At 48.7% G+C, this 24,887-nt stretch overlaps 1 protein-coding gene across 7 annotated transcripts in view; it reads right to left on the bottom strand.

Annotated features, from left to right (window-relative positions):
• PPFIBP2 (PPFIB scaffold protein 2) overlaps positions 1-22,197 on the bottom strand; it is a 133,808-nt gene extending 111,611 nt beyond the window's left edge. For 2 of the 7 annotated variants that reach the window (XM_019728190.3, XM_088791624.1), the window contains exon 1: positions 22,021-22,196. The gene's annotated coding sequence lies outside the window, so the exon portion shown is untranslated. Of the gene's footprint in view, positions 1-22,020 lie in introns of all 7 variants that reach the window. The other 5 variants (XM_019728216.3, XM_074335936.2, XM_019728175.3 and 2 more) reach the window with 4 other exon arrangements.
• Positions 22,198-24,887: the final 2,690 nt, after the last annotated feature.

Genomic DNA, 24,887 nt, shown 5'->3' with positions numbered 1-24,887 from the left:
GGCTGCAAGATCCCAAACAGCTTTTCCACCAACACGTAATAACAGCAGGAGACTCAGTCACAGAGCTGAACCCCCTTCTCTAAAGAATGAAAGGAATAGCACCAGGACTGACACCTCACCTCCAGGCGCCATGAGGCCGGACTTCCTCTCAGCCTCGCTGTGCCCCAGACTCAGGAGCAGGAGAGACATCTGCCTCCAACTTGACATAGCAAGCTTAAGAGAAACACCACCCCAAAGCCTCATGAGAACCCATGGGCCCACCCACAAGGAGGGGCCTGAGGTCTGGCTGGAAGGGGGTGTCACTGCTGACACCCAAACAGCACCTCTGACCTGGGCTTAAGGGACACTGAAGACTGATGTTGAGTTTCCCTTAATGTCTTTGCTTAATATTTTTAAACCTTGCTTCACCTTCCTCTGATTGTTCTCACCTCCCATTTCTGCTCTTGACATTCAGCCCCTGAGCTGGTCTTTTTGCCTAATTCAGGGGTTTATTGTGGTAGAGGCCACCAACAATCTCAGTGACCAAGGCCATGTGCCTTGACCCAGGCCATGGGCCTTAACCCAGGCCTGCCGAGGCATGGTTTAGGCAGATTTCAAAAGACAGGGGATGCAGGTACTCCAGCAAGGAGAGGGACTGGGGACGAGGTTAAGAACAGGCAGGAATCCGAGCCTTTGGGAAAAGTGAGATGGGGAGCCAGAGTGTCCAGGGACAAAGCATCATCAGGCCCCCCATCAGTTTGCTCCATAACACTGTGTTTAAGGCAAATACATCTGTATCCTCACTGGGGTGGGGCGCACAGTGGTCACTTGGAGAACTTGGAGGGAAGGTTCTTTGCCTTCCTTCTGAGAGTCTCAGAAAAAGTAGGTTTCAGAAGTAAACATAAAGGAGAGTTGGCCCTCTGAGACCGGGAAGTGAAGGGCGGGGAGAAGACAACAAACCTCCATAGCTCAGATCTGGTAGCCAGCCCATGGCCTCAGGGCTGTCCACAGCACATCACACAATGGCAAATTATTTCGTGCCTGTGTAGTTTTCACCTGTTTATAAGAGCTGCCTGCTATGGAAGTTCACAGAGGGTTTCCTATCTCCTCCAGGAACAGCAGCCCCTGTGAAAAGACTCTGTCCTCATTATGTTAATCTTCCTGGTGATCTTGTAAGGGATATATTGTAATTATCAGCCCCATTTTACTAAAGAGGCAACGAGACACAAATGGCGGTTTGATGGGGTCACAAACTGCTGAAAGTCCTCCCGTGGGGTCTACGTAGTCTGTCTGTCACCTAAGTCCCTGCTTGCTCTCCCCCCACACTACCCGGCCCAGCAGACTTGCCCGGAGCGCTGAAGAGCTGTGCCACAGGGAAGCTGGTTTCCATATCCAAACTGAACCCAGCTCAAAACACCTGGGGCCGAGAGACATACTGTCACCCGCTCCCCTGCCTAGCTCACCATCATGGGACCCTGCCCACTGCCAACCCCCTTCACCTCTGTTACGAGATCGCATTTTACTTGAAAACAACAACAACAACAACAACAACACACACACACACACACACACACACACAGAGAAAACAATTGTCATAAAAATGCATGACCCACAAATATCAATCTATTATTATTTTTTTAAGATTTGTTTATCCATTTAACAAATACTATTTGTCCCCTATTATCTGTAAAACCCTGTGCTAGTAGATGCTGGGAGGGGGGAAAAATGAAGGTTAAGACTAAGCTATTTATCTACCAAGAGCCAAAAATCTTTCATCTCTCATCCATGTCAATTAGAATGTGAAGGTTGCGTGAGCCTCTATCTGAGATCCATGAGCCAAAGCCAATAAACTTTGGCTTTTCCCAATTTAGACGTCAGAAATTCATGGATTAATTAATGATCTAATTTCAAAGCAGTCATGGTATTCCTTTATGAGAAGAAAAACATCATTTCCCTGACATTCCTATCATCTCTAAAATTAAATTCAGATGGCAACTAACGGCTAGTGTCATTTCTACAATGTCACTAGCTCAATGGGCAAGTAACATGTAAAACATCACATAGCAGTTAGTTTCAAAGACAAGCTGAGTTTCAAAAATCGACCATTTGCTGATCATTTTGCGGGTAATAAGGCTCACCTCACCATCCATTCATTCTATGGGAAGATCGCAGGCGCCGGGCACCAGACAGGCCCTGGAGAAAGACACGTGCATGGTGACAACCCAGCATGCTGTGCATGCCCGGGAGAGGGAAGCTCAGTGTTCTCAGAGCGTGGCAGCAGTAGGAAGAAGTCAGAGGGCCGTGTGGGCAACCCTAGAAGGCTTCACAGAGCAAGTGAGATTTCTCCAGATGGGCAGCAGGCAGAAATGCATTGCAAGAGGAGTCAAGAGCAGGCTCCAAGGTATGAAAAATTCGTGAGTGTGTGTGCGCCTGCGTGTATGCCTGCGTGTATGCATGTGTGTGCCTGCATATAGCTCTGTGTGGCCAGAGAACTGGGAATGAATGGCAGCAAATGAGGCTTGGACCAGCTTGTTAAGGGTCCCTTACCTCATCTCACCCCTAGAACTTGGCCTTTATCCATCAGGCAATGGGAAACACTGATAGGAGCGACTTGGAAGCGCCATTCTCCAGTATTAATGGAGAAGGATGCAAGGACCTGAGGGAAGGATTCTTCTCAGAGGAGCTTGCAGGGCTCTCAGAACTCCCCTCCCTGAGTATAACCAGGCTAATGGCAGCCTGCCCTCCACCTGCTTACCTCAGGAACCCTGCCCCACACTCCTCTGACTCAGTTTTCCCTTTCACTACCCCCTCATTCTGGACAGCGAGGATGGGGCGTCTCTACTCCAGGCCCCGTGAGCCCTGTGCTTGTCGGCAGTCAGCACACAGGATCATCCCCTGAAACTCTGCCTACCTCTCTCCAGCCACCTCCCCAGCTGGCACTGACTGCTCCCCAGCTCGTTCTGCCTCTCCGGTCACAACTTGCCCTGACTCTCCCCCTGCCTGGGGAGGCAAGCTCAGGTGTCTTCTTCCTTCTGCTCCAGGATGCTAAACAATGCATACAGCTCCATCAGACACTTGTGTACCCAGACCTTTAATCTCATGTTTCCTTCCTATGAGACTTCTCCTCAGCGAACCACCATGCATCTTTCTTGGGTGAGAAATGGTATCCCCCAGTTCCCTTTCTCTCCACCCCAAACTTCCCTTCTGCCATCTGATCCCCTAATCTCTCATCACTGAGGTCCAACCTCTCAATTATTCCCTTTTTGGCTGAATCTGAATCTCTCCCCCTCTCCTGCTCCTTCCTCTCAATCCACAAATATTAAAGCCTCAGCTATCCTAAAACCCTTCCTTTGGACCTACATCCCCAGCTATCATTTCATGTTTCTCCTTTACTTTGTTGCCAAAGTGCTTACCTCCCATTTTCTCTGACACCTTCTGCAATGAGATTTCCATCTATGGGCACCGATGCTGCTATCTCATCTACTGAGCTACTTTGGTTCTTACTCCTTGAGAGGCAGTCTAGGGTGGGGGGTCAGACTGCTTGGGTTAGAACCCCATTTCTGAATCACTTGCTAAGTGTCCTAGGGCAAGATGCTTACCCTCGGGCCGGCCCGGTGGATCAGGCGGTTAGAGCTCCATGCTAACTCCGAAGGCTGCCGGTTCGATTCCCACATGGGCCAGTGGGCTATCAACTACAAGGTTGCCAGTTCAATTCCTCGAGTCCCGCAAGGGATGGTGGGCTCCGCCCCCTGCAACTAAGATTGAACACGGCACCTTGAGCTGAGCTGCTGCTGAGCTGCCGCTGAGCTCCCGGATGGCTCAGTTGGCTGGAGCACGGGCTCTCAACCACAAGTTTGCTGGTTCGACTCCCACAAGGGATGGTGGGCTGCGCCCCCTGCAACTAGAAACAGCAACTGGACCTGGAGCTGAGCTGCGCCCTCCACAACTAAGACTGAAAGGACAACAACTTGAAGCTGAACGGCACCCTCCACAACTAAGATTGAAAAGGACAACAACTTGACTTGGGAAAAAAAGTCCTGGAAGTACACACTGTTCCCCAATAAAGTCCTGTTCCCCTTCCCCAATAAAATCTTTAAAAAAAAAAAGAAAGAAAAGATAAAGATGCTTACCCTCTAGCCTAAGCTTCCGCATCTATAAGAAGAATAAAAGTACCTACCCCAAAAGTGGTTGTGAAGGTTAAATGAGTTAATACAAGCCCAGCACTGAGACCAGTGCTCAGTCAGTGTCAGCTGAGACTGCTTTCCTTGGCATCTCATCCGTGCTGAATCCCCTGAGACGGTCTCTTTCTTTGGCACTTGGGACAAAACACTCTCTGGTTTCTTCCAGATCCTCTTCCTTCATTAAATGTCCTAGCTCAGCTTCCACACACTTCCCCGGGCAGATTCTGAGCTCAGTCTCATCTTTTCTCCTTCTACTGTCTCTCCCTGGACAAGCCATATTTCATCACCATGTTCCTGACTCCTAAAACTACACTGCTTTTTTGAGCTGCGGACCAAAATATCCAAATACTCATTAGCTTACTGGTTATTTCTTTGCAGCCACTGAGATTCAGCATTCTCAGAAACTCTCAGCATCGTCGTGACTTCGCTTGGTAGCTCCTTGGCCTTCTCGAACTGTACACCCTGAACCCCCGGGGACCTCTCCCTCACTTTCAAACAGTGGACAGGTATCTGTGGATGGTTCCCTACAAGGACACTCTTCTCCCTCTCACCCCTCCACTCCAGCTGCCTTAGCCTGTGTTGGGGTATTCAGGACCTAGGCACCGAGCGCCTCCTCTCACCTGAGCAATACCTGGCCTCTCCCACAGAAGCCTAAATTCATGATCTGGCATCCAAGGCATTTCTTAGTCCTGGACTCATGATGGCAATAATTATGGCTGCCATTTATTAAGCACTCGTCCTGCGCTGAATTAAGTGTTTATATGTATCTCCTATCTGAATACGCATAACTATTATTATTCAAATTTTACAGACAAGGAAACTGAAGCTTGGAGATGTTAAGTGACTTGCTCAAATCACACATCTAGGAAGCAGTAGAGATGGGATTTGAACTCTGACTATCGGACTCCAACGTTATGTTCTTAACCACTATGCAGCACTTCCTCACCAAGCCTGGGTACCTCCAACCACAGTCTTCTGAGTTCCCGGTACTCCAGCCACAGGAGTGCTTTCACATTTTGCTGTGCCTTCTCATGCTGTCCCCTCAAGCTAAGGTCCCCTCTCCAGTCTCTGCGCATAAAAACTAACTCTTCAAGGTCCAGACAATTCTCCTTCCTTTATGACAGCATCCCCACACTTACCTGTCCTAGAAAATTTCTGCTGAGGCCCACAACACGTGCTCACACCTTCATTTAATTTGTTTCATGGTGCCATGGGGATATAATGGGGCCACGAGAGGACACAGACATTATCGTTTTTCAGGACCTCTTCACCTGGAGCAGCTAAGAATCTGATTGGTGGGAATGAGAGAAGGAACTGAGCATGTGCAGTCCAGCCCCATCCTTCCCTCTCTTTTCCTAGAGCCACCTTGCCAGAGAAAAGTGGCCTTCCCCAGGAAGAGGTCCATGATAGCAGTGGGTATGCTAGCTCAGCAAAGGGATGCATTCAAACCCTACTGGCCACATTCTCTAAACACCTTTATTAGCCCTAGAGCAAATATCTTGGTCTCTTTCTCTCTGACTCCTGCTCTTATTTTTTAATCAGTGCCAAACTCAGAGGGCATATAAGTGGTGAAAATAATTACTACATCCCCCACCCAGTTTGTGTCACTCTCAGTAAAGGGTAAAGTGACAGTGCTCACAGAATGACAGGTCAGTGTGGTTCTGTGTGGCACACTGATGACCTTTAAGCAATCACTGGGGGTCGAGTACTGATCACTAGCAAGGAGGCCCCACAGTATGCTGGGTGATAGCCCTACCATCCACATGGCGCCCCTGTCTGGGAGACTGGCTCCTCAGCAACCTGCACATGACCCTGTAATTCACTTTCCCAGGTAAGGTAATGCCAGGAAGGCGATCTGGGAGGACAGACATTTATGTTGTGGCCAGTGGACAAAGCCTGCCAAAGTGAATTAGTCCATTGGTGTCTGGTTTATAAACAAGCCTTGTCAGTTCGGTCAGCATGAATCAGGCTCCCAGGCCACAAACACCCTTCAATGAATGGATAAGGAGGGTCTGACCCTGCAAACCACCATTCCAATCAGTGCTTACCTCCATTCTCTGCCCTGTGCACACCCTACCTGCCCCCCAAGGCAGACAGAACCTTACCCTGCTGACAGAAACCAGTGGGCAGTGTGTTTCCTGAATTCCTTCAAAGAAAGAGCACATCCTTCAAAGAAAGCTACCCTCATCCTCCTTCTTACAGCAAAGAACACATGCATGCACCCGTACACGCACAAAAATTTACTTCCAGGAAGGAACAAATGGACATCAAGTTATTTCACTTCCTCAACCTGAAGACAGACAGATCCAGAGAAATGCTTCAAAGGCAACTTGAATACTTCCAAAAAGTTTCATCTCAATAACCACCACCTAAGTAGGGGCAGCCAGTTAGCTTAGTTGGTTAGAGTGTGTGCTCTTAACAGCAAGGTTGCAGGTTCGATTCCCACATGAGCCAGTGAGCTGCGCCCTCCACAACTAGATTAAAGACAACGACTTGACTTGGAGTTGATGGGTCCTGAAAAAAAACACACTGTTACCCAATAAAATTAAAAAAAAAAAAAAAAAAAAAAATAACCACCATCTAAATAATAGAACTAGTAAGGGCGTATTGTTGAAGCTGGGTGATGGGTAATGAGTTTCATTACACCATTTGTTCTTCTTTTGTGTATGCTTGAATTTTTTTATAGTAAAAGATAAAAAACAAAACAAAAAACACCACTTAGGGAACTGGGCTTTTCCAAAGGGAGGCATAGGATCCCACCTTCCCTTGCTAGGGACCAGCAGAACTGAGATTTGAACCTAAATTCCTGATGACGCATACAGTGTTTTTTGAACAGTGTCATTCAGACCCCCTGAAGGTCCTTAACATCTAACCAAACTCTCATCTCAGCGTCGTTCGGACCTTCATCATCTCTCACCTGGATTGCCAAAGCTGCCTCCTCTCGGCTTCTTCTAGCTGACTCTTCTTCAACCCATCTTGCCCAGTGCAGACAGGTTGTGTTTCATAAAGCTCATGACATTACTTCTCTGCTCCCAAACTTTCCACGGCTCCCCACTGTTTCAGGAACAAAGCTGCATTTATAGCTTAGCCATCAACTTCTCCAATAAGGTCCACCCTCCCAGCTGCACTTCTTACCGTGTTCTCAGGTGCTGCCATGTCCTGCTCCTAAATCCAGAAAGAGTCTCCAGTTTTCTCTATTTTGTCTGTTTGGGATGCTTTATTCCATCTAGACTTTTAGATCCCACCCATGCTAAGGCTTTATCCAAATGCACCAACCCCAGGAAGCCTTTCCCAACACCACTACTCCCAGTGCTTGAAGGTTCTGGATGCCTCCACTCTGCTCCTGCCATACTTGGTACCCGTCTTTATCATCTCACGTACAGCCCTGTTTATACAATTCCTCAAAATCTGTCTCCCCTTCTAAATTAAAATGCTTGAGAGTAAGAGTGCTATTCACCTTTCTATCGTCAGAGCCCAGCAATGAACTCGATACAGGTGGATACTCATAAACACTGGCTGACACAAAATGTTAAAGGTGTGTGAACCTGAGTGGAGAGCAAAGGGAGAAGGGGCATGTGTGTGTGAGTGAGTGAGAGACAGAGACAGAGACAGAGACAGATGGACACGTTGGTGAGCTTTCTGAAATAAGGGTGAGGAATTGTCCACAACAGCCTCTCTCACCTCACTCTCTCACACTGGAGACCCCTCTCTTGGTAGTCTGATAGTCAGAGAAGGCAGCCTCTGCCATAAGGGGAACTTGGCCATGCTTGGGCCTGGCATGAGCAAGAGACATAATAGATGAATGCAATTATACTCCCAAAGGACCAACAGGGGAAGAGGATGTAACTTCCCCCAACAGATCATAAAACCAGTCATTTCTCCTCATTATTTTCTTTCTCCTCATTTTCTATTATTTTAGAACACTAAGCAACAAGAGAAAAAAACAGATCTGAATTGGCAAGTTTTCTCTATCATCTAGAGTGTGCAGGGCCTCCTGTATAACTTGAGCCTGCAGCCAGCCACCTCCTACAAGTTCCCAAGCTGCCTGGGGAGGAGCACAGGCCCCAGAATTTGGCAGGCTCTAGGCAAATTCTAATTGAAGTAATCAAAATGTATTCTGTATTTCGAACCTTCATTTCAACGTTTGCTCAACAGTTTAATTTTGAATCAATGCAATAGTTTTCCTTTTGCATTAAAAAACAGTTAAGCCAATAGAACACCAAAGAATTTCTTCAAAGACAGGCCGTGTGCACTGGCAACAACAACCTGGCTCCGACCTCGGTTAGAGAAGGGGGCTTCCTCTGCAGGTCTGCGCGAGATGTTGTTAGCAGGGTATTAGCATCTCGGGCTTCACTGGAGGGCTGAGGGCCACATGGGAGCCAGATGAAGACACCACACAGAAACCACTGCTGCCAGAGAACCCAGACTACAAGGGAACAGCTTGGCCTGGACTTTCCTGGGCTGAGAGTTTGGACAAGGCCAATCCAGCTTCCCCCACTGGCTGGGCTGAATCCCCCTTCCTCTCCTGGTCCCTTGGCAGGACCAGCAATGAGCGCCTCTCCCTGCCTCACCATGACACTGAGTCTTGTCCAATGAGGATTTTGGAAATATCTGGTTATAGGTTAAATTATGTCCTCCTTCCCTGAATTCATAAGCTGAAGGCCCAACCCCTACTACCTCAGAATAGGACTGTATTTAGAAAGGCGATCTTTAAAGAGGTAATCAAGGTAAAAGGAGGTCATTAGTGTGAGCTCTAATCCAATATGACTGGTGCCTTTACAAGGACAAAGACAGGTACAGAGGGAAGACCACGTGAAGACACAGGGAGCAGTTGGCCATCCGTAAGCTAAAGCGAGAGGCCTCAGAAAAAACCAATCCTACCGACACTTTGATCTTGGACTTGTAGCCTCCAAAATCGAGAAAATAAATTTCTGTTGTTTAATCCACCCAGTCTGCGGCACTTTGCTATGGCAGCCCCAGCAAACTACCACACACCCCATCTGTCTTAGACACACGGCTGGACAAGATGATCGGAAGAAGGCAGAACTCCTCTCCAGACCGTGGGCCTCTGTTCTCATCCACTGGTGCCCCTTCCTTCTCAGTCTAAGGGAGACTTTGCTTCCCATCTTCAAATCTTAAACAGCACTCAGGTAAGGACAGTTCCTAGGAGTCCTTTATTTTCTCTGTAAGTCAGTTCTGAGGCTGTCGCACCTGGGACCAAGACCATTTAGTGAGGTCAGACTCTAGCATGCTACAAGGAGGAAACCCCAAGACCCCCCAGCCTGACCAGCTTTCAAGCTGCTTTCAAGGAGCTAAGAGCTCTGGGCCCAGCCCTCTTCTCTACAAGCCAACAGCTCCAGAGTATACTGAAGGGAGGGAGGGGCAGGACTGGGCTCCTAACCTCAGCTCACCAGTCACAAGACACTTGTCACTAAGATCACTTCCCTCCCCTAAGAACACTTAGGCCAGAGTGGTTCTGGGAGTTTCCCAGGAAAAGTGATCCAGGAATCCCCCATTTGTATATACACTCCTGCCGACGAAAGACAAGCTGGCTGGAGAATTACACTGCACTAGGTCTCCCCTCCCTGGGGGCCCAAGAGGTCTTGCCAGTCTCACCCCAGGGGAGTGGGAGCATCTGTGAAATCTCCTGGGGCCTCTTTCACCTTTTCCACCTCTTCTTGTCCATAAAGCTGGGCCATTGTTTTCCCATTGGACCTTCCAGAATGGTTTCTCAGACTCAAAGTAAAATATGGAAAAGTCCGTGTGATTCAAAAAAGCCATAGAAGGGAAAGCAGGATGGACACCAGAGTCCCCACACCCCAATCCAGTCTAACCCTAAACTTCCTTCAGCTGATTTCTCATTCCCCTGAGGAAGGAGAGGAGCAGGAGGCAGGCAGACCGACTTGGGTTTAAATCCTGCTCTACCACTTAGAGTTGGGTGAGTTTTTGGCCTTGAGTAATAATATACACTAACCTCTCAGGTAAATGGAGCTAAGAATACCTGCCTCACAGAGCTGGTGAGAAGGTTAGGAGAGAGGATAGAGTAAAGGACCCGCTCAGTGCCTGGCCAGTAAATATGCAACACCCGGCCTCTCCTCTCAGAGAACATATCCCTAACTATACTATTCCAGAAGATGGATTTAGCCAAGACCTCTTATCGGGGCCTAAATGTTGAGATCAGAGGGGAAAAAAATATATGACTTTAAGAAGTTGCCAAACCTCTTGGAGCTGGCCCCCAATTGGGCAGACCCTGGGGAACACAGAGCACATGCTCCGAGCTGTGTCTCTCCAGCAGTGTCTGTCAGGAAGGTTGGGCCACCAGGCTCTTACAAGTCTTTGGTGTCTTCCTCAGTCATTTCGCCTGTCTCACTAGGCACCTGGCTTAGGGACAGTGAGTATATTTTATGATGATCAAAGGCCATCTGAGGGCAGGCACCTGGCAGAGAAATCAGAGCTGGGGAGATGGATTTGGGAGACCCCAAACATGGAGGTTGTAGCTGAAGCTGGGCCCTAGGGATTGGGGAGAGGAAGGGCCCGATCTTGACAACATTCGTGAAAGGCTTCAGCCTGGGAGCAGGTCTCTGGCCCCGGGCACTTGCACTAGGAAAGCCTATTTAACTCAGAGGTAACCTTGAGACCACGGCCAAGTTGTGCTGGTGTCCCAGAGAAGCCCTACAATCGCTCCTAGTAGACATCACACTCTTACAGGACACCCAGAGCCAGGCAGGCAAGCACTGCTGGAGTGACTGAGGGAATGTTTCCACACAGTGTGTAACAACGATGCAACGAGGTGCATTCCTGTGTAGCCTGCAGGATCATTCTCACGAACGCCATTCCTCATCTAATTGTCACTAGTTTATTTAAAATTCTCTTTCAAACATTAAGTAATCATCACATCTGAGGACTGGATTTGTGATCCTGGAGTTCTTAAGTTTTCAAAGTACTCAAGATTAGTAGGCAGGACATGGAGACAGCGCTCTGTCCCACCCGAAGTCCCCTGTTACGAGAGCAGGAGTCACTGCAGCCCAGATACTACCCTATCTAGCTCCCCAGCTTCCTAGGTGGTCTTAGGCTTTCTCTCTGGGCTGAGGGAAACTACCCACTAGGAAGGTTGAAGGACCCCAGTTCCACCCTGAGGACAGAAGCAAGGTGTGGCTGCCAGGGCTGCATCTGGTTTCTGAGCTCCAGGAGGGAGGCCAGGCTGGACAAAGGGTGGGGCCATGGACAGACCTGTTCGGCAGTAAGGACTGGCTAACTCTCAGAACACAGGATAAGAAAGAAGCCCAACTTTAGCAGGCAGCCACCACCAGCACCCATCTGCTCAGAGCCTGAACATGTTACCATGGAAACAATGCCCTCCTTTCACGCAGGTATCCAGCACCCACTCCACGCCCCTGCTCGGGCAGTCTCCCAGCAAATGCTTACTGAATTTTGTGGGCCCCTCCTCTTTACCTCCACAACCCCACGTTGGTCACTGGCCAGGTTTCTCTGGCTCTCATCCCTCACCCCACCCTTCCCACCCACTCCAGAGTACCATCTTGCTTACCATCCCTCTACATCTGACACCCTCGAGTCCACAGCAGGTGAGGTGGGTTGTAAGGAACCTGTTACCAAAGATAAAGTAGCTAAAGCCAAGAATCTTTTTGTATAAACTAGAGAAGATTCTGGATTATCTTGCCCCATTCTAATATACTTTACTGAGTGGGAGTGAAAATAGAGGAATTCAGCCAAGAAATCAGCAATTGCCTACAGTGTTCAGGGAGTAGCAGTTTCTGTGACACCGCGAACAAGAATGCAACTTTCTACTATGTACTAGACTTACTTCCTAGATACGCGTATGTGTGCACACACACATATGTATTGGGGCCAGGTGTGTCATAACCATCTGGCCACATCCACCAAGTGCTTCTCAAAGGTTAATGTCACATGCGCACACTGACCATCTTCCTGCCTCAACATGAAGAGCTGATCTTCACAGCAAACTTAAGATGAAATAATCTTGACTCTCAACATGGTGGCAAGATAGGGTGGAAAGAACACGGGTTTAGGGATTGGGTAGACCGTGCAAAATCTTACGTCAGCCAATCGCCAAATAAGGAACCGTGGGAAAGTCACTTATCCTGAGTAAGTTTCCTCCTCAATTAAAGCCCTGAAATGCTCTTGTGAGATATAAGAGTCATCTTTGCGGGATGCATGGTGGGCACTTAATAGATGATAACTTCAATCCCTGGTTCCATATTTAACCTCACTTACTCCTCAGTTCTAGCCAAACCAAACCACTGGCTGTTTTCCACATATGCCCCATAATTTACCATCCCAGGCCTTTCTTTCCACATTGCTGCTCCCTCTGCTAGAAATGCCCTTCACTCCCACAGAAAGGGGTGTCTCTGGTCCATTTCTTTCCTTCAAGACATACTTCAAATGCCATCTCCTCAGCAAGCCAGCTGCCCCAAACTCTCTTTTCTCTGAATGTTCACTGTATTTTCTCTGTGGTTATCGCTGCCGAGTTTGAGTAAGGGGTATGTTGCTTAAATTCCATTCAGGTAGGGGACATATTTTATTCATCTGTTGCTCCCACCATCACAGTTCTTAGCGCAGAGGATGGTCAAAAATCATTTGGTGACTGATGTAATAAATGAGGTCACAAATCTATTGATTCCAGAGTACTTAAGAAGTATGCTCTACCACTGCTCCTAACAGGGTGAGCATTTCCCTAGATTCAGTGGGCCAATTCTGACCTTGGGGCTGCCGTGGCCTCCGTTCTTACCTTCTTACCAGGCTCCCTCCCTTCCCTGCCACCCAGGCCAGGACAGCGTGCCCTTCACACATCCACGTTGCTTAACCACAGCACTCTCCATCCCCCACACAGACACCCCACCCAAAACCTCAGCCTCCTTGAATACGGCCCTGCTGCCCACAGCCCTTCCCCACCTCATGGGGCTGGAAGCTTGCTCCGAGGCCCAGGCTGCAGACAGTCAGTATTCCCAGTCTTGGATGCTGTGAGCCCAGTGCCTCAGACCACATGGCCCTGGTTCTTCAGGTACCAGGACGCTGTGTTCTCAATATCTTCGAGGGGTCGCCAATGAGTCTGTAAGAGGTTTCATGCCCCAGGCAATGGTTGGGCCAAGGTGGGCACCGGCAGAGAATACACAGGGTACAGTTACTTCTTTGGGCTCATAGCCTCAGTTTCAGCCCACAGAGGCATTTCCTCAGAGCCTTTCCTCTCTCCCAACCCCTGCTACTGGTGGGACTTCAGCCTGTGACAGGACAGAGAAGCTTCTACACAGTTTTAAGGCTGCCCTTCCCCAGCCTCCCCACCTCATTCCCTCCTACACTTGCTGCGAGTCATCTCTGCTCAGAAGCCACCAACTATCCCCCCAAATCCTGCAGCACTTCTACTCAGACCCATAACCTTTCAGCTAATCCTGCCTCCCCTGTCATTTCACAAACTTCTCTCTAGCCAATCCCGCTTGGACAAACCCCCTTCAGATCGACTCCAATACCGTACATGCGTTAAGACAGCTGCCGGGCCCTAGAGACAAGCTTGAGTGTTTGGAATGACCTACATCATGTCAAACTAAAACCTACCTCCTCTTAGTGCCCTCTACTGTTACACTACCGACACTCGACTCTGCCCACTGAGCAACATAGAACATGGTAGCTCTCTCACCCCCCTGCAAATTGCAATCACAGCCTGGTGTCTCCTGTCTGTCCCCAGGTCTTTCCAGAGCTCTCAAGGCAGGAATTCTAGCTTTGCAGCATTTAGGGTCCTTCCTCTACCTGCTCCCAAAGTGTACTGCCAGGGTGCCACCTCCAGGTGTGGCCAGTGTTGGCCAGTGCAGGGAAAAGTGGGATGATTCACTAGCAAGGTCTAAACCCAGGACTTCTAGTAATGCAGCCAGGCTAAGCCAATGTATATGGGCTTTTTCACATGGTCAGGTAGGAAACACATACCAATTGATTTTGGAGCCTGAGGGCAGGACTTTGCACTTACCCTGCCACGTCTCATTGAGCTGGAGAGGGCTCTGAGCTCTCTCTGTTTGCTGCCCTTGTCCTGAATGTAGGTGACTGGCCATCTGAAACCAGGCCGTTCCCCGTCTGCCGCACACTTTTGCTTCCTGACTTCCTACTCACCCCCACCGTGGCTGTCCTTTCCGTGTCACACCTAGAGACCCAGAGAATGTTCCTTCCCTCTCAAATTTCAGAATAGGCTTACATCTGGATGACGTGACTCACTCCTCTGGACACAGCATTTCCCCCCGGCTTCCTGAGATGAGGATGAAAATGATAATAATACTACTTATTGACTACTTACAACGTGCCAAGCACTGTGGCCAACATTTTCTGTGCAGCATCTAATCTTCACAACAACCAAATGAAATAGGCTAGTTCCCATTTGACAGAGGAAGAACTTAAAGATCAGAGAGGTAGAGACGTGCTCAAAGCAGCACCAGTAAGTCTGTGTGGAGCTGGGATTTAAATGGAGGCCTGTGTGATTCAATCTACACTCTAGAACCACCAGGGTCCACAGCGATTAGGGAGGCCGAGCCTTCACGGTGGAGAAAACCTGCGCCTGCCACGCCAGAATGGGGAAGGGCACGCAGGAGGAGTCAGTTTCCTCGTGTCCAGAAGCAGGACAATAATCCCAGCCTGAGGCATTGTGCAGCTCTAACGAGCTGGCGCGGCGAAAACCTAGACAGACACACAGGGTAGTTGTTACCGGGTGAGCAGCCTTGCATAGAAGAACCAGATGTCTTGGCTGGTCACAGGAAGAGCTTATGTAATACAACTTTTTCATGACATCTAGTCAAGGTTAGGGGTCAGAGCTAAGAACTATTCCTTTGCTTTAGCAAAATGTTCAATTAGGAGAATCTGCCTTTCCAACCCAAATTCAAGTTCTAACGTCTCCCCTTCCCCTACGGCCATCCATTCTCCCGTTCCCTCTCCCTTTACCTGCCCTGGTTACTTATTGAATTTGGAGTTTGATACCACACATCCCAGTATGCCTGGGACAGTCCTGTCATCCCAGGATCCCATCCACTTCAGCATATGTCCACCTCCTTTCACTCTCAAAAGTGTGCCTGTTTGGATAATAAATTAAAGATAATATTCTGGAATCTTAAAAAAAAAAAAAAATCACTTTACTTCTCCAGCACGTTTCCTTCCCATAAAATGGGAAAAACTACCTATCTGATGAGACAAGCCCTGTGTAAAACCTACCAAGTGAAGTTCCACTTTATCATTCTCTCCGGAGGTAGCTTTCTGTGGGGCCTGGTGTTCACCTCTGTTGTCTCCATGAAGCAGTCTAGCATGGAACTAGCTATTCATTCGAAAACCTCTTTGATTCAGGGGAAACCAGGCCTCGTGCTCAAGAGAGAGGAGTTGCCATGTATGCATGCAGGGAACAAAGATAACCAATTTTTGGTCTTCCTAGCCTGATCTGTGGCTCTGCCCTTCTCTGTTCCCTTAGTCCCTACGACAGCTCATTGGCTCCTATACAACTCTCCTCTCTCCCTCTCTCTCTTTTCTCTTCTCTCTCTCTCTCTCTCTCTCTCTCTCTCTCTTCTCTTCTCTCTCTCTCTCTCTCTGTCTCTCTCTCTGTCTCTCTCTCTGTCTCTCTCTCTCTCACACACACACACACACACACACACACACACACACTGTCAAACCAAGGAGTTCCTTCTGGCATGGCTCCCTTAGCCTTTCTCCTGGAAGCAGGTGGGAGAAGTTTGCTAAGACTACTTGGGACACCTCCAGCCCAGTCACAGGAGTGGACCTCCAGGGCAGAGCGGTCCCTGCCCAGCCGAGAGGGCCAGTTACATCTGACTGGTACGTTCCACCCATGCACACAAGTCACTGTGCATTTATGTCTTTACCCGGGAGTCTGGGCAGGAGTTCTAACTAAGCCACTAAAACACACCCCCAGCGACCAATAAGCACTGGCATTCTTTAAGCAGGCACAGCAACCTGAGCTTTGGATCAGCTCTTTCCTGTGCCTGTCCTCAACCGGGAGGAAAGAGATACAGGCATACCTTGGAGATATTGTGGGTTCGGTTCCAGACCACCATAATCAAGTGAGTATTGCAATAAAGCTACTTGTCTAATTGTAACCTTTCTGCTGGTGGAATGCCTGCCTTCAAAAACACAACATCTGTGAAGCACAACAAAGTGAAGCACAATAAAAGAAGGTATATGCCTCTATACCCAAAACACAGCCTCCTGGGAACATCGCAGCAGCCATAGGCCTGAGGACGGGCCATGATACAATTAATTCCCCATAGCTGCACTTGGGTTAACAATCTCTTCCTGCAGATTAGTCAGCAGGCCCTCCACCAGCTCACCTCTCAAATCAGTCATCTGTGGTTGTCCCCGATACTTTACCATGGGTGAGTAGGCTCATGCACATATTCTGGTCGAGAGAGAGAGAGAGAGAGAGAGAGAGAGAGAGAGAGAGAGAGACTCAATGCAAACTGAGGTAGAAACTTGCCAGACACACCTACATAGCTCAAAACAGCCGAAACTTGACAAGTTTTTCCTCAAAGTCGAATCCCGACATTCCTTGTATCTTTGTTTTTATTTGGCAATTACCACATGCCTGGCAATAATCTAAATGTTTTACGTACATTAACCCAGCTCTGCCTAAGCTGACCAAGGTGACCACTGTGTTATGGCAAAGGCAGGACTCATCCCGGGAGGCTGGAAGCTGAAGAGCCCGGCTGAATGGAGAGGTATGGAAAGGCAGGGTGAAGAGGGAAGGAAATCCAGCCTTAGGGCCACTGAGTCTCAGTCTCTTGGCAGCAGTGAAAATTCTAGATAAGGTCCCCCTCACCTGACAGCTCTGGCCCTCCCCTAACCATCTGGACCCCGACACTGGCCCCTGCTTGGAGGAGGTCCTCAGGGCTGGTTGCCCTCTACCACCCCCACTCCAACCCTACACAGACAACATCTCAGGATTGGCAGGATGTGTCCCTAAAGTTTGTGCAAAAAAAAAGGTGTTTGGGTCTTAGAATACATCTTTCCATGGAACAGACAGATTGGTGGTTGTAGTCCCAGAAAAACCATTTACTACACATGCACCCACACTGAGCACTAACAAGTGGGAGTGCCGACACCATAAAAGCTGTCCCCACTTCCCATCAGCCTACTTACAGCCAGGCCCCAAGACAGAAAGGAGGACTCATGAGCCATCACACCCTCCCTGGCATTGGCTGTCAGGAGACACTTCCCCTGAGTCCATGACCTACAAGACTCCAGCCTTAGCTGTTCTACAGGCTGAATTCACCCCAAAACTGGTATCTTTCTCCTTTTTCATTGCCTAATGGAATCTTCATCTGGACCTTCTGGAAGCTCCCCTCTGGCCAAACCCACTATGCTCCAAAGGATAGAGCCCCAAGCCAGAGGACCAGGAGGCCTGGGTTCTGCCACCAGCAGCTGGATGACCCTGGGTAGCTTTCTTTGGGCTTCACCATTCTCTTGTGTACGAATAAAAATATAAGGGACATGTAAGAAACTACCCAAGGCTTCCTCCTGATTCCAAAGGAAATCAACCACCCTCGTTTCCCTTCCCCCTTCCAAGAAGCTTCTCCATTCTCTCATGCTCCCAACAATTGCCTCATTCTTCTCCCAGCACACTAGCACAAAATGTCAGTGTCCAACTTGACCCTTTTCTCTCTCCCTCAAATCCAATCAGTCACCAAATCCTGCAGGATTTCTTGGCAAGCTCCCTCACCTCCATTTCCTCCTCTCCATCCCTATTGCAACTGCCTGGGGTTAGGTCCTAAATTACCTCAATGGGTTAGTCCAACAGCGCATTCTCACAAGAAGTTCTTCTCTTCCCTCCAACCTGGCCTTCCTAGCCCTGAATCTTTCTTAAAGCACAGTTTTCAATGTGTCTTCTCCACACTCAAAGATCTTCGAAGCCATCGGAATAAAATTTAAATTCTTGAGCTTCAGTCTTTCAAGGCCTTCCACAATCTCTCCCTGCCCTAAGACTCCAGCCTCACCTTTCTCAGTGTCCCCTCCCCACCCCACCCTATGACTCTAGTAGCCACACGGGCCACTCCTCATTGGGCTTGCCCCAGTCTTTCAGGTTCTGCTCCTGTTCCTTCCCTCATCTCCCCCCCTTCACTGAGGCAGACATTGCAAACCCAGCTAGCTCAAGGGTTTTGCCTGCCACAAACTCTTCCTGAACATCTGTCGTGTGTAGGCCTCACACAACGGCTGAAGCAGCCCTAGAGCAGCTCAGAATTTGCAGGTCTGGACAGAGACATGCAAATAAAGAGCCTGCAAATAAAGAGCCTACGGACCATAGCAGAGATTTGTATTTGATGCTTTACATGTATAATATTAGAGGAAAAAGTAAACATGACTTGGGGTAGTGGAAGGTGAGCTGTTTCGAGAGTTTGATCTGAGTCCTGAAGGATTAATAGGAGTTATTCATCTTACAGAGAAGAGACAAAAGGGCTTTCCAGGAAGAGGAAATAGTGTATGCAAAGGCAGAGATGCACAAAGGATAGAAATGATTCAGCTACTCAGTTTGGGGAACAGTAGAGATGCAGCTGGCAAAGCTAAATTGTTGCCATCCTCTGCAAAGCCTTGAATGCCATACAAGGATGTTATACTTTATCCTTTCAGAGAGGTAATTCTATCCCCTCTGTGTCTAGACTTTCTTTCTACAGATGTGCTACAGAGGTTAAGATTACTATATAACATGGAACGTGGTGATTAGAAAAGCATAGTGCACAATGAATGCTCAGTTCTCAGTGTGCATAACTGTGTATGTGACAGAGAGAGGAAATGAAAGTAAGAATTACCAAGGAGCACCAAAGTTAGAATTACCTAGAAGCACTAAACAGAAATCATAAATTTCCTGAAGACAAAGCTGAGAGTTAGCAGCTCCCTGGGAACTCGTCAGGCCTTGAGGAGATCTGGGTCTAAAGCTGAACAGAGGCTATAGGACAGCTCCTCCCAGAAGATGATTTACCTGGTGCAGGAGAGATATGAATGGACCGCTTTAAGATCCTCAAGGTCAAACAAGAGCTGACCTGGCTTTCGGAGTCTATGAAGGATACAGCCCACCATTCTGAAGCTACCTGTGGATTCTGTGAAAACTGAGACACATAGGTGCCATTAAGTGTTGAAATCAAAGAATGACGCCAGGAAACATAAAGTGGAACTGCTCTAAGGAAGGAGGAAGCAGGAAAAGTAGTGACTCAGGAAAACACAAAGCTGCCAAGAGTTTCAGCCTAGTTGTGCCCACACCCAATAGTGACAGTATCACTTATTCCCTGAGTGTCACCTCTTGAATGGGGGAGCACAGTCTGGGAACTTAGTAAATGCTTAAATTACCACATAAGTTTGTTCATATTAGCTCTTCCTTCTCATAATGTGGAATAAGGGATCCACCAGAGGATTTTAAGCCGCGGAGCGTCATGAACAGATGTGTACTTCAGGGAAAAAAAAATTCTGATGGCCAGGTAAAAAACAACTTCAAATCTTACCCCAAATGTTCACTCGAAAGTACATATCATTCCTCCTCCAAAGCTGAATTCTCTCAGAATCATTCCTCCCTCCTCACTGAACCCGTGTAGTCAGTATACAGACTGACAATACCCACTCCCTGGCCCTTGTCCTATAGATTCTATCTCTCTGGAGTCTCTCCTGCCTCAATGTCCCACTGTCTCAGGCCCAATATAAGGCCTCATCGTTTATAACCTGATTGATTTTCCAGTGTCTTAACTGGGCTCTCCAGCCCAGTATTTTTTCCCTTGTGTTACTGCTTCCCACAGCCCTGCCAAGAGCCCACTACAGCACTTCCAACCCAGCCTTCATCAGAATCACCTGGGGGAATTTAGTAAAAACATCCCAGACACACTTAATCTGAATAGTTTAAAAGCTCCGCAGGTAATTCTGAGGCGTAGCCAGGTTAGCAAACTACTGCTCTAAATCCTTGCTATAGATAGTGAAGGGGTCACACCAGCCAAGTACTTGTTAGAAATGCAGAATGTCAGGTCCCACCCCTGAGCGATCAGAATCTGCATTTGAACAAGATCCCCAGGTGATTCTTAAACTGGTTAAAGGTTGAGACGCTCTGCTCTGAAGTGTTGCCTGGTCATTCATCCCACAGTATTTACAGGATTTTCTCCACTCAAGGCTAGGATTAGGGAAGTTGGGTAGGTCAAGGGCGAAGGTCCCTGACTTTATTAAGCTCAAAGAAACATCTACCAGTCTCCTGCTTAAAACCCTTTATTGACTCCCAGACTTTCAGACAAAGTCCAGACTTCTGCACCTGGCCCTCATGGCCCGCTGAGGCCATGTTTTTCACCAACTTTAATGTCTACCACTCACCATAGGAGCCCAGTCGGACAACTTACCACTTCTCAGGGTAGCTGGTGCTTGCCTGCTACATAGCTGTCACAGCCCAGGTCACACACTACCCACTTCTGCCTGGAGAAACTCGAGAGAAATGCTTTGAGGTCCATCACACAGATGTCACCCCCTTCTTGAAATTATCCCCGATTTTCCCTGCTCTAAAGACAGGAACCCCCACAACTCTTTGCTCTTACCTCTTTGTGGCATTTATCTCATTCTACTTAGTTTTAAAGTCAGCACACCTGCTATAGCTACCCCAGGAAAGAAGAGACCATAATACTGTTTGTCCACCTGTAGCAATAAACTAATAACTGACACATCATCAAATCTCAAATGAATAATAATAACAATGTTTTAAATAAAATCATGGATGAATGCAGTAAGTGAAAGATTCGCCATCTCCCTCACCACTCACTTCAAAGTTACTTGAATATGAATTTAAGCAGAATACAAATGAGCTGCCTCTCTCAAACCCAAAAGAAAAATACATAATCTCTAAATCAAATAGCATTCTGTTTTCCATATACAAATAATAATCAAAGACTGAACGTGCTAAAGATGAATTATGTTTACAACCAACTACCTTTTTGTAATTGGGCATTTAACTTCACAAAATGCAACGTAAATTTGGAAACACTTCAGATTTGCATTACAATCAATTCAGGAACAGGGAGAGGAAGGAGAGAGATGAAGAGAAAGACAGAAAGTAGACCAAAATTGGAAAGGGAGACGGATCCATACCAAATATCCAGCTTCTCTAAATGTAAAAGTATAAAACTCTGGATTTATTTTTAATAGGATTAAACACTGGCTAGAGTGCCAGTTTCAATCCTACCCAAACTTTGTAAATTCTGTTCTTTAGATATGTAATCTTATTTTCATCTGAGGAAAAACTGGGGGGGTCTGGAGTCGGGATGTCATGCGGGAGGAACAGCCCACCTTCTTGCAGCGGACTGGGACGCAGTGGCTTGAGAGTTTCAAAGGCATGTGGCCTATATGCAATTACAGTATAGGGCTGGTCTCTGCCAAAGCGTTGCCTCTGGCCACATGCTCTGCCGAACACAAATTACTTGGGTAGACAGTAAATTTCCCAACCACCTTGGACTCTCGAGATTACGCCGCTGCTCCAGCTCACTGAGCAGAGCCCTGACATACCACACAGAACTGAGGTGACCGACCACTCAACGCATCACCAGGGACACCCTAGCACCTGTGGGGTGCGGACTGTCCCTACATTCCGGGCAGGGTTGGGTAGCGATTCGGAGCAAATCCACAGAAGTTATACCCTCCTACCAGTCTTCTGCCCAGGGAAGAGGAGGATCCCCGTCGTCGCGCCTGGGACACGCTCTGGAGCCCATATTGACACTGATCGCAATGCCCCGGGTGGTTCTAGGATCTAGGGGCTCTTCGTTTCCCAGGCAATGCCCCTGAGGGGGCTCTCAGTCCCGACCGCGCAGCGGGCCTAAGGGCGTGGGGAGAGCCCACTGACCTGGGTGCAGAGCTCCTCTCCAGGCGGCTCAGGTGTGCGGGCCGCTCCGGTGGCCCTCCCACCTTCGAACCTGAGAGCCGATAGCCGCGCTGCAGGCCACTAACCCACCAACCAACCGACCCACCAACCAGTGGACCGAGCGGCAGCACCAGGGTCTGGAGCCCACGTGACGGGGGCGGGGACCCATGGGAGGCTGTCCCGGAGAGCCCGCTTTCCCCGCCTTCTTTCCTCTGGGACCGCCCCTCTGCCGCTCCTGCTCCCTCTCCCGCACCGTTGCGGCCGGTAGGGACAGGTCCGCCACAGATTCCGGTTCTTCAGAGACTCGTCTTGTCAACCGCGCCCCTTCGAACCTGCCTTCGCCCCCACTGTCCTAGCCCCGGCCCCGCCCCCTGGAGCGCGCTCCTAGTCCCCCCAAGACCCGCCTCTCTCCGAAAACCACGCCCCGCTCCTATCACCTCCCCTTCCCGCACCCTTCGCACCCCGAGGCGGCAGCCCTGCGGGTCCCAGCTCTCAGTCCCCTGGACTTCTCCGGCCCTTCAGCACCATTCCCCGGTCGAAAGAAACGAAAACGGCGGAACAGAAAGGAAATTTGTGTCGCGAATTGCAAAGGAAGAGAAGCCGTAGAAAAATCGAGTAGAGGCACACCCAGCGCAGCAATCTTTGGGTGTTTGGAGTTCCTGGACCAGTGCGATTCCGCCTAAACTGAGGCTGGCCTGAGGGAAGCGTCATTCTTTGTCTCTGAGAGCCCCCCACCACATCCCTACCCCCCCAGTTTGGAAGGCTCTGAGGCACCCTAGGGTCCGGCTGCTCTTGAGTCCCGCGACCTGGGGTGGAGGTCCCTCTAGTGGTCAACGCTAACTAAAGGCACTGGTGAGCTGCTGTGGACAAAAAGCAGTTCCCTGTGCCCAGCACCAAGGTGGTGTTCCACAGGCCCAGGAAAAGCTTTGGCGATGACTGACCACAGGAATGGATTCTAGAATCTGGGCAGAACTGGGCCCTGGAAGATCTCATCGGATGCCTTCCCCTCAGTGTATAGCCTGAATCCCCTTTCGTTGTACTGCTAGGTTATTTCCCTGCCTGAGCCTCCAAGGACTGGTTGCTCAGTTCAGCTGATTAAAATCCCTGTGGGCCTCAGATGGCATCGACACCAGGGACTCTGGCATAGTCCCCAACTCTGGCAGGAGTCACTACAGCCCTGGCCTCAGTTTTGTATGTACATTTTTACCGGCAGGAGTCCTGACAAACTCCACAAGACACATCTTTTTTCAAATTACCCTGGTGGTCTGAAATTACCAGTGTGCCCAGAAGACTTTTACATGTGAAGAGAACTTAAGCCACCCTGGCAAATATGAGACTCTGGTCACCGCAGGAACCTGGCCAGAAGCAGACTGAGGGCAAAGCCAGCAGAGGAAGGCTGGGGCCCACAAGAATTGTGTTACAACAGGACACCCTTCAGTTCTCTTTCACTTCCTTAAAATAGCAGCAGAGAGGCTTTTGTAGACGGAGGCTGCCACAGTTCACATGAGTTCATGGGTATTTCCAAGTCCCACATGTCATTGCCCCGGTGGACCCACTACCCCGACACCAGCCCCCAGAAAATGCTAGTGTGTTCTCAGAACTATACAGTTACTTTTTTTATATTACTTTAAAAAATGGTGTTAAGGCACTGGCTCTCAAGCTTATTTGCACTTTGGAAACACTTTGGAGAAGGGGAGTTTAAAAATGTGTCTGGGTCCCAGCTCCAGAGGTTCTGATTTAATGGTTTGGGTGTATGGCCTGGCATTAGGATTTTTAAAACTCCTTGGGTGCTTCTTATGCTCAGTAAAGTTTAAGAATCACTGGTATAGGTCATAGTGATTTCAATCCTGACCAAACTCCAACAAAAACCCCAGAACTTAAAGGTTCACCTGGAAGAAGCCCAAAAAGTGTTCATGGACCTATATGCTTTTGCTGTCCAGTCCTGACTCCCAGGAAACGAAGTGGCACATTAACAGGGGCTTCCTTCTTGACCTAAAAGAGTGATTCTAACTGCAGGAATTTAAGGCGTCAGGGTGGGTTGTTAGTGAAAAGCGCACCCTGGAAAACTATCAATTCAAAGCATATCACAAATGATAGTCAACCTCTTCTCTGTGCCTCCAAAGGTACTATGTGCCCAGTTCTAGCACATAATTCCACTCACTGATAACTCCACTCTCCCCTCCTCTGTGAGGCATTTCCCATTCCTTATCCTGATGAAATAAATGATATTCTTTTACCCATAAGGCAGGTCATGTCCCCAAACCCATGGAGTGGGTAATATCATCATGTTTATCCACACCTGCCTCACTCCACAGCAGATCTGGGCTTTCTGTATCACTCTGTTAGCATGGTGGGTAATTGCACTATGTTCTATTCTGTCAAAGTTCTACTCAAATGCTATGGGGAAGAAAAAACAACAAACTTGTCTTCACTGCCTATGGTCCTGGCCTGAGCTTGGCAGAGTCTGGAAAACAGCTGCAAGTGTACAAAGCAAATCCTCTTATGTGACCAAGCTGGAAAGACCGAGGCCTAAGCACGTGATACAGACTGGTACCACAGCCTGTACTTGTGACCCATACCAGGCTGAATTGGCCAAACGCATGGGAAAGATTTTGAAAAAGCCCCTCTGGCCAGACACAGCTACCCTCTGTCCCCTGTGCCACATGGCACACTTGCTGTGGCAGGGAGTCACTTGGCTGCTATCTGGCTTCCATCCACATTCCAGAATATTTACCAAGGACCTCAGTGTGTTGGGGATTGTTCACAGGAAACCCAAGCACCAGCAGTGTTCCCTGATACTGTTACGCCAACGGCATGTAGGCAAATATAACCTGATGAGGTTTGTTTGC

This window comes from Rhinolophus sinicus, chromosome 14 (genome assembly GCF_057876585.1).
Source record: "Rhinolophus sinicus isolate RSI-liver-muscle chromosome 14, RSI-T2T, whole genome shotgun sequence".
Taxonomy (NCBI): Eukaryota; Metazoa; Chordata; class Mammalia; order Chiroptera; family Rhinolophidae; genus Rhinolophus; species Rhinolophus sinicus.
The sequence above is the reverse complement of the archived record's forward strand: the minus strand, read 5'-3'. Positions and strand labels throughout refer to the sequence as shown.